At 42.6% G+C, this 10,691-nt stretch overlaps 1 pseudogene; it reads right to left on the bottom strand.

Moving 5' to 3' along the window:
• Nucleotides 1-9,743: 9,743 nt before the first annotated feature.
• LOC117028867 (eukaryotic translation initiation factor 1A, X-chromosomal-like) lies at nt 9,744-10,327 on the bottom strand (annotated as a pseudogene).
• Between the last annotated feature and the right edge of the window lie 364 nt (nt 10,328-10,691).

Raw genomic sequence — 10,691 nt, 5'->3', positions numbered from 1 at the left:
TGTTCTGGAGAGAGGGCCCAGGACCAGGATGCTCCAGCTGCAAGCAAGTTCCTAGAAAGTCCGATGAAATGGATGTCATTCCTTTGCTGTGAGTAATCAGTCCTAACAAAGCCCACTGGTATTTCCGAGTCCATTCCCAGTGCCCAGAGCCGGTCCAGCGGCACAGCAGCTGCAGGGAGTGGAATGCAGCTCGGCACTTTGTCCTGGATTTAGCCTTCGGGAGAGACTCTTGGCCTGGAAGTGGGGAGGTGCTCTGAAGGCCATCCCATGCATGCCCCTGCCTCTGGGCCCAACTATTTTAAAACATGGGTGTTTGGGGACCCCTTATAACCCACCCAAGTGTGGAGACCAGGAGAGCCAGGGTGGGGACAGGAAAATGATGTCCCTTTATCTTCTCTTTGATCTGCCACAGGAAAGGGCTGCAGGAGAGGGGGAAGAAAGAGAGAGAGAGAGCAGCTCAGCCTCCCATAACAGCTCCACACACCGCCATGTCATCCCCATGCCAGCTTTCTCTCCTTTGGTGTCTAGGGCCAGGCGATCCCTGTATTTCTCCTCTCTAGGCCGCTCATCAAGAGTCTGTTGCAGCCACCATTCCTGGAAGCTCAGAGCTACAGAGCTATTCCTTATTCTCTCCAAATCGGGCAGCAGGGGTTTCCCTGAGAACCCCCATAGGCCCAGGTCAGATGCACTAGGGGGGGAGGGGGACGGCGGCATGTCTTTTGCCTTAGCTCTTTAGGGGTCACAGCCACCCTGGTGAGAGGTGTTCTTAGCCCATCTTTACTAACAAGGAAACTGAGGCCCAGCAAAATCAAATGACTTGCTTGAGATCCTGCAGCTGGTCTTTCCACTTCCTGGACAAACCCTCTGGAACCTCCAGGCCGATTTTCCAGGGACAGCAGCTTCAATTGCTCCGTTTGTCCACCGACTCCCATCCCAAATGAAACAACAGCACCCTTGCAGGCCACAGCTAACTGCTGCAAAGCCTCCACAGGAAGAGCTCTAAAATGTCCTCTGCAAAATGGTGACGCTTGCCCCCCGCGTAATTTTAAGGCAGGCATTGCCACTCCCCAGAGTGCAATTCCTGGGCAGGCGGATTTCCTCTGCATGCCCTGTCTGCATAATTTCTGAGCTCCCCCTCGATGCCCCCTGTAAGGAGTAGCCCTGAGGGGAGCCCTGGATGGGGAGGGGGCCAGCGCCAATGCCCCTCAAACCAGGTATCCTGTAAATACCCCGGTCGTTTTGGAATTGCCAGGGTGTAACAGCTTTTAGTTGTTTCAGTTGCTACAAGGAAACAAGATTCTGTAAGCACACAGTTGCCTGTGGTCAGGGGGATGATCTCAAACTGCTCGTTCCTGGGCTAGCAGCCAGCTGCCTTGGATGGTCAGAAGGTGAAATTTGAATGCTGGTGAATGGAGAGCGGAAGTTCAGCAAGGCTGAGCGAAGCCCATTCATGAAAAAGATCTCGTCTCACTTCCTTATTGCCAGGAGTCAGTGCGGAGGGGTGTGTGTGTGTGTGTGGCCCTCTGTCGCACTTCTTCTCCCACCCCTCCTCTTTTCTTTCTTTTTTTTTTCTCTCTCTATCTACAAAATATCAAGTTCATCCTCAGGAAACGGCCAAAGAATGTGTAGCTAGTCTGTGGTTTGCTGAAAAAAGAAAGGACAAGAAAGAGATTCTACAACGGCAATACTCTACCTCCCTGAAAAAACCTCTCTCCCTCTCTCTCTCTCTCTCTCTCTCTCTCTCTCTCTCTCCTTCCCTCCTCTTTCTCTCCCTCCCTCCCTGCCTCCCTCCCTCACAGCATTCAGTATTAGGATTATGAAAGGATAAAAGTGTGATTTCCAGTCTGCCCTCCTGTTCCCAGGTCATGCTGCACCCCTCCCCGAGAGTAAGTCTCACATGGGAGCTGAGCTCTGTCGTAGGTGGAATGGGCGGGTGGTCAAGGCTGACCCAAGGGGAGCTTCTCTGAGGTTGAACTCAAGGCTTTCCCTTGGGGAGAAATTCACTGCTGTCCAGTTAGGATCCACCTCAGGGGACCACGTGGTACCTCTGGTGGGCCATGCTTGTCACTGGGAGCATGACTTCCAAGCTTTCAGAAGTCTGCTGTGTAGCTGTGAAACCTGGGGCCACTTAATCTCCCAGAGCCTCAGTCTTGTGACCTGTAAAGTGGGGATAATGATAATAGTCCTCTCCTCATAGTGTTGTTGCAATGATTATGATGATGTACACAAAGGACTTAATTAGCACAGTGTGTAGTGATAGGAAAGATTGTGTTTCTTTGTTGAATACCTCCAAGACAGGGAACTCACTACATCTGCAGGTAATCTGTTCCATTTTCAGCAGACCCTGAAAATAAGGACACTACCAACTCTGCTGGGCTTTCTGAGTCTCAGGAGGGAGAAGGTACTTCCTTTGCCTTTAGAAAGAGAAGCTGGGATGACTACCAAAAAAAACCAAAAATACGTGCCCATCTCAGCTTGACACACTCTGGTTCACTGGGGCCTTCTAGCCACTGGCGTGGGGAAGAAGATGTATCCCAGGGAAGGGGATTGAACCAAAGTCTCCAAAATGAATAATTGGTGCAGGAGATTTTAAGTTTGAAGCAGCTTTCAGTTGTTTCTTTCAGACTCTAGCCAAGAAGTGCTTACTGGGCACCCGCAATGATCTCAGAGTAGTCTGGGAGGAGGTGCACCTGTCCCCGCTGCTGAGGCCCCCTCCATGGGTGCAGCAGGTGGAAGAGCATGTAGGTACTTTCCCCACCCTGTGAAATCTCATTCTCGCTGATCCTGCACATTTGTAAAAACTGTCATGACAATTGCTATTCATAAAATCCTCCCAATGATGGCGTGAAGTCATCTAGACAGGTATTAGTCTTCTCCCCATTTTACAGATTACAAAACTGATGCCCAGTGATCCTGGTGGTGGAATGTAAAGGTGCTGGAATTCTCCAAGCAGCTGTCAGTGCCTCTGAGGTGGGTTCTCCAAGTGGTGCAGATGACAAAAGAGCGATTCTTCTCCTCTGTATCCCCAGTTACTCTTCACTGAGTTAGGCAGAAGTTTCTGACCACCCTCCAAGTTCCTTCCCAAGGGGCTCCTCCAGGATATGGACCGACCGTCCCACACCCCTGTCCTGGGTTTGATTTGACCTTAGGTTTGGCCATGCAGTCAACATTTGCTGATGCGTCCCAGCACTCCAGGGGGCACATGCTCCAAGCCTGCAGATCCCAGTTGGAGAAGGAGGGGTTCTCTACAAAGCCATCTCTCCCACTGCCTTCATTACCCCCTCTTCTCTTCCCCCATGTCCCCAAGCCATCCATTGATAGTGAAAGAGAGGAAACATCTGGTCTGGGTTCAGCTCCTCTGCCCTTGTGGGTGAGGGGGGCATAGGAAAGATGGTTGGAGGTCTTGCAACCTTGAAATAAACCAACGGTTCCGTTGCACTGCTCTACAATCCAGTATCCTTTTCTTCCCCTGACCTGAATACCATCCGCCCCCCAGCAAGAACCCCGCTAACACCAACCCCCACCCCTGCCACCACCTAAAAGACAGCTGTTGCTGCCACTTCCAGAAGCCAGAAAGATCCATGACCAAAGTGGGGGCTCCAGGATGTCTCTGCAAAGACAATGAAGATGCTGATGGTCACAGGACCAGGGTGGGATGGCACTAGACACACTTCCAAACTCCCTAAATGTACTCTTCCTCCAAACCCCCTCTTCCTTTCCCTCTCCCTCTCTAATCATAATAAATTATCTTTTATGGGACATTCACTCTGTGCCAGGCACTTACAGAAATTACCTTATCTAATCATCATAATGTCCCATCAAGATAGGTATTCAACCCCTTCTTACAGATGACACAGTAAAAGCACAGAGAGGTTAAGTAACTTAGCCAACGTCACACAGCTGTGAAGTGGCAGAGCTCAAATTCAAACCCTATCAGACTCCAAAACCTATGTTTTTACTAGCATCTGCACCAAACTCTCTCTCTCTGAATACTCCCTAAATTCTCTTTTTTCTTCCATTGTACCCACCGGTATTCAGGCACCAACCACCATTTTATAACAAGTGGTACCGGTATTCTTCAGCTGTCCTCTTCCCTACCTATCAGGAATTCTTTGTTTATTCATTTCCACCATTCACTCACATTTGAGGTCAAGACTCACCAGCTCCCATGTGTTCAACACGTGCTACATACTGAGGTAGAACCAAATACTCTAATCACTGTTCCAAACATCTACTGGATGCAGAGTCATCAGGAAGCATGATGGATGGAGCGGCACAAGGACGCAGTATTCCCAGACCTTAGAGGAGGGACGCTCCCGTGGTTAGCTCAGGCTTATTCTCGCCTTCCTGCCTCCCAGTTCTTTCTCTGGGGCTTGGAAAAATAAATAAGTGGTAAGAACCAGGGGTGAGTGGTGTCATGTGGTGATTGCTCAGACAAAGACCAGGTCCCAAGGGCTGCTTGGCAAGGTGTGGCCTTGTTGCAGTGTGAGACTCCCCAGCCCTTAAATGATGGCTGGTGACCATCTTGAGTCAAAAGAAGAATAGGAGCAAATGCTTGGTGCCAGTTAAGGGGGCAGCAAGTCCGAGAGACACTGAGGAGGGCAGACCATATGCAGCAGAGATTACTGAGGGGTGCTGGGGCCTCGTTGGGGAGGGCGCTGACTGACGGGAGGGACAGCCTTGGTGCGTGAGAGGTCACGATGCACACAGAGTGTCGTGAGGTCGTATTTGGAAAAGTGAAGGCAGGGGGCTGTGCTGAGGGACTGCCTCGTGGCCGCAGCATGCCTGGGGCTGCCGGTGCCGCTGTTGCTGCACATGTTGGAGAGCAGTGATGAAGGGCGTTGGTGTCGGACAGACCGGGGTTTGAATCCCAGCTTCACTCTTACTAGCAGTGTGATCCCAAACAAGTTTTTTAGCCCCTCTGAGCCTTGGTTCTATTATCTATAAAATGGGCATAATAATACCAACTCCACGGTGTTGTCATAAGAAGTCAAGGAAATACGTGTGTGAAGAATTGAACACAGTGCCTGGCATACGATGTCTCACAATTAAGTGCACTTACATTGGCAGCGCTGTACAAACAGCTCGGTGAGGTTTCATAACCTTGGGATATCAGTGTCTCACAGCTGTGTTCGTGTGGAGAGTGGTGGTGTCTTGTTGAGTGGCATTCATTATTGTTGTGTGTTTTTGTGCTGTTGCGAGAATGTCTGAGCTTGAATTAGAGTGACGAACAAACATTAAATTTCTTGTTAAACTTGGCAAGAGTGGAAGTGAAATCAGGGACATGTTAGTCCAAGTTTACGGGGATAATGCCATGAAGAAATTGGCAGTGTACAAGTGGATTAAATGTTTTTCTGAGCGGAGAGATGCATCATTCATGAAGAAAGGTCAGGGTGGCCGGTAATGAGCAGAACTGATAAAAACATTGCAAAACTTCAACGAATTGTGAGTCAAAATCATCAGCTGACTGTGAGAAGCATAGCAGACCAAGTAAACATCGACAGAGAAATAGGAAAATCTTACCTGAAAATCTTGGCATGAGAAAGGTATGTGCATAAGTGGTCCAGAAGGAGTTCACCAATGAACAAAAGCAAAGGACAGTAGAAGTTTGCCAAGACCTTTTAGAGAGGCAAGACGATGTTTTGGGCTGTGTTATCACTGGTGATGAAACCTGGGTGTACCAATACGACCTGAAACAAAGCGTCAAAGTGCACAATAGAATTCAGCCAATTATCCATGACCAAAAAAGTTCTGTCAGTCCAAATCAAGAGTCGTAAAGATGTTGCTAACCTTTTTTGATATCAGAGGGATTATTCATTATGAATTTGTACCAACTGGGCAAACAGTTAACCAAGTTTACTATTTGGAAGTGCTGAAACGGCTGCATGAAAAAGTTAGACAAAAACGACCTGAATTTTTCGCCAACAATTCATGGCTCTTGCATCACGACAATGCACCAGCTCACACGGCACTGTCTGTGAGGGAGTTTTCAGCCAGTAAATAAATAACTGTATTGGAACACCCTCCCTACTCACCTGACCTAGCCCCCAATGACTTCTTTCTGTACCCGAAGAGAAAGGGAATATTGAAAGGAAGACATTTTGATGACATTCAGGACATCAAGAGTAATACAATAAGAGCTCTGATGGCCATTCCAGAAAAAGTTCCAAAATTGCTTTAAAGGGTGGACTAGGTGCTGGCGTTGGTGCATAACTTCTCAAGGGGAGGACTTCAAAGGTGACCATAGGGATATTCAGCAATGAGGCATGTAGCACTTTTTCTAGGATGAGTTCACGAACTTAATTGTCGGACCACATATGACTAGTTCATTCCTTTTTTTTTAATCCCCTCCCCCCCAGTTCATTCCTTTTTGTTGCTGAGTAGTATTCCAATGTATCAGTTTGTTTATCCATTCACCATTGATCATTGGGTTGTTTCCAGTTTTTGAAAATTATAAATAAAGCTACTATAACCCTTGTGCACAAATTTTTGTGTGAATATAACTTCATTTCTCCTGGATGGGATTGCTAGGTCAGATGGCAAATATGTGTTTACTTATGTAAGAAACGCCAAACCATTACCTAAAGTTGCTGTGCCCATTTTGCATTACAACTAACAACGTTCTAGTTGCCCTATGTCCTTACCAACATTTCCTATTGTCAGTTTTTATTTTAACCACTAAGTATGTAGTGCCATCTCGTTGTGATTGAAGTTGCATATTCCTAATGACTAAAGATCTTGAACATCTCTTCATGTGCTTTTCTTGTAATTTGTATCTCTTCATTGGGGAAGTGTTTGTTGGAATCTTTTGTGCCAACATTTTATTGGGTTGTTTTCTTATTATTGTGTTGCGAGCATTTTCTTCTATAGTCTGGATACCAACACTTTGTCAAATAGGTATTTTGCAAATATTTTCTCTCGGTCTGTGGCTTATCTTTTTATTCTCTTAACAGTTTCCCCTGTTTTCTTCTAGAAGTTTTAGGTTTTATGTGTAGGTCTATGATCCATTTCAAGATAGTTTTTATTCATGGTGTGGGGTATGAATCATTGTTTATTCTTTTTTTTCATATGCATGTTGAAATGTTCCTACACCATTTATTGAAAAGTCTATATTTTCACACTGAATTGCCTTGATACTTCTGTCAAAAATAAGTTGACCACATATGTGTGGGTCTATTTCTGGACTCTCTATTCTGCTTCATTGATCTATGTCCTTATTCTAGCCTAGGCCAAAACCACAATGTCTTGGACTGTTGTAACTTTATAGTAAGCCTTGAATTTGGGATGTGGTTTATTTTTTTATATTTACATAAATGTATGTATTCTCTGCTTACTTTTTTTACTACAGTAATTTTGGATCCATCCATGTTGCTGTATATACCGCTAGTCCCTTCATTTTCAGTAGTGTATAGTATTCCTTTGTGTGTCTACAAGACAGTTTTTTTTTATCATTCTACTCTTGGTTAGTATATAGATTGTTTATAGTTTTCAGCTATCCCAAACTATGTTTTAATGAACATTCTTGCACATGCTTAATAGTGCGCCTGTGAAAGAGTTTCTCCAGGGTTTGAACCTATGTGTGGAATCGCTGAGTCCCTGGGACTATGACTCTTCATCTTTACTAGAGAAGACCAAGCCATTACTAAAGTGATTGACCAATTTTCACCCTCAGCAGCAGTGCATTAGAGTATTCAGTGATTCCCATTATCAGCAACACATGGTATTGTCAGACTTTTTAACTTAAAATTGTACCTATTATGGTTTTCATTTACACATCTCTGAACTCTAGAGAAGTTGGATATTCTTTCTTATGCTCTTTGGCTATTCAGCTTTCCTTTTTTTATAAAATGCCTGTTTGTGTCTTTTCCTCATTTTTCTATTCAGTTGTGTGTTTCTTAATAATTTGATGAAGTCTATATATTATGAACACTAATCCTTTTTTCTTGCCTGGGTATCATGTCTCACAGTATGTATGTACCCTTTTACTCTTTTAATAGTGATTTTTTTTTAATTTATTGGGGTGACAATTGTTAGTAAAATTACATAGATTTCAGGTGTACAATTCTGTATTACATCATCTATAAATACCATTGTGTGTTCACCACCTGGAGTCAGTTCTCCTTCCATCACCATATATTTGAAATAGTGATGTTTGATAAGCAGAAATTCTTCATTTTAACATAGTTAAAATTACCAGTCCACTCTTTTTTATAATGTTGCTTATTGTGCTTTGTTTATAAACTCCTTCTAAGTCTTGAATTCATAAAGATACTTGCTTATGTTTTCTTAAAAGATTTAACATTTTGACTTTCATATTTAAATTGTTAATTCATCTGAATGTATGTGTGTATATGGTGTCAGGAACAGATACGATTTTAAATGGATAACCAATTACCCCAGTATTGGGTCATCTGTACTTTCTCCATTGTTTTTCGATGGCAGTTCTGTCATATATCAAGTTTCTAAAAATGTATGAATTGGTTTCTGGACTTTATCTTGTTGCGTTGATCTATTTGTCTGTTCCTTCATCAGTACCTATTATCTTAATTACCATCATTTTTTACAAGTATTGGTATCTAACAACATAAGCTCCTTACTTTGACTTCTTCGGAAGTATCGCAGCTATTCTTGGTCTTTTGTGCTTCAGGTAAATTTTTGAATCAAGTTGCCATAGCCCACCAAAAGGAAAAAATTCCCACCTGTTGGGATTTTGTTTGTTTGTTTGTTTAAGGCCAAAAATATACTCCGTGTGACGTTTCATTGTATTTCTTAACTTATGGTTCCTTCCTTTTTCTTAGGCCAGTTAAGGAATGATTTAAGAAAGGCTTAGTTTATAGAATGTATTATGAAAGTAATTTTTGATTTATACACTGTAATTTCATTGTTCATAAACCCCAAAACTATAGGTTATAAATGCAGGTGACTTTTGACAATAAAATGACATATTTTAACACAACCTATTTTGCATAGTAAAGACTATTCTACTTATTTTGCCATTAAAAGTTGTCTTGCTTAAGAAATTTTACCTTAAGTAAAAAATAGTATTCACTAATATGTTAATGCTTCCAATGTTAAGATAATTGGGATTACCTAGCACTGAATTTTTGCTACTACAACTCTTCTAAATTCAAAATTGCTCCTCAAACCCATATTCTAAAAGCTGTGTTTTGGAAATGCTTTTTTTTTTTTTATGGTGACAACATAAAATGATGAAAAGAATGTTATCAAACAGTATAAAAATACATACAGCTACACAAATATGAAAATAGCCCCCTTTTTAATTTCAATTGTAGATTTCTGCCTTCCTTAAATTGTACCAAAAATCGCAAGAGAACATCTAGGTCACTGGACATACAAAAAGCTTCTAAACAGACTGGTTGGAACGAGCCCATTGATGATAAGGCAATTTATTAGAAACATCCATTAACTGAAAGGCGTTTGTTTTATTAATTCAGATTCTCTCTCTCCCTCTCTCCTCTCTTCTTTCTGTTGTTTTAATAGCAGATACTGTGGTCTTTTACCCCTAAGTTACAATACATCAAAAGAAGAAAGTGTTAACATTTCACTTAAGATAATTCAACATCATTAGTTTTTAAAGAAATATAATAAGTACTTTAAAACAGTGAAAATTAATCAGTGTGTTTTAACAAACTTCATTCATGCTTACTGAAGTTTTAGACTTCTTAACAGGTGATGGCCAAAATCCAAATTGTAGCACAATACTCAGAAACTTGGAGTTCAATTTAGATGTCGTCAATCTCTGCATCATCTCCAATATCATCGAACTAGATTTCATCATCATCTCCAGGATCAAATGTATCTGTTTCATTGATTTTAGCATGTTCTGGGAGCTTGCCATATGCCTTCAGACTTCTAGCTTCACCTGCATTGTGCTTTAAATTACATCAGCTCTGTTATGCCATTAGTCTCGCAGACCAACCAGTATAATGCCTGAGGTATGTACCCAAACTCTTTTTGTTTCTCAGTTTTCTTCTGATATGGCATGAGCTCTTGACACCATCCAAGCACATTGCCTCCAATCGTCCATTTGCCAACATTTTGATTACCTGAGCATACTCTTGCTTGTCCATTCTCTTTAAAGACTAATTCTCTCTCTCTTTTTTAATTCATTCTCATTCTTACTTCTAGTCTGTTTTTAACCTCCTCTACATTTATTCTTGGGCACAGCGGTGACAGCAGCCTCCTGGCATTTCCCACGCTTACCTGGTGGTGCCAGCCAGACAGCGAGGGCTCTGACGGCCCAGGGAAACCAAGCAGTTGCAGGTTGGCGTGCAGGGCAGTATTGCAACTGCCCACCTGTTGGCATTTTAATTGTACTTTCACTGAATCTACAAATAAATCAAAATGAGGGAATCTATACTGGTACACTATTATATCTTCCTAGTCAGAATCATGGCTTGTTTCTTCATTTCATTTAGGTATTCCAAATGAAGTTTCATAACTTGATAATTTGAAAAATTTTGTATCTTTCCTCATAGAAGTCTTGCATATCTGTTAAATATATTCCTGGGTGTCTTGTTTTTTGTTGCCCTTGTGTTATCTTTTTTAAAAATTAAATATCTGGGTTTTGATGGCGCATAAAAATCAACTTTTGTATTGTGATCTTTTATCTGACAACTTTGATAAACTTTGCTATTTATCCCACCCAGTAATTTCTCTGAAGAACAGCT

The sequence above is a fragment of the Rhinolophus ferrumequinum genome, chromosome 10 (assembly GCF_004115265.2).
Source record: "Rhinolophus ferrumequinum isolate MPI-CBG mRhiFer1 chromosome 10, mRhiFer1_v1.p, whole genome shotgun sequence".
NCBI lineage: Eukaryota > Metazoa > Chordata > Mammalia > Chiroptera > Rhinolophidae > Rhinolophus > Rhinolophus ferrumequinum.
Note: the sequence above shows the minus strand (reverse complement) of the source record. Positions and strands in the feature narration are given on the sequence as shown.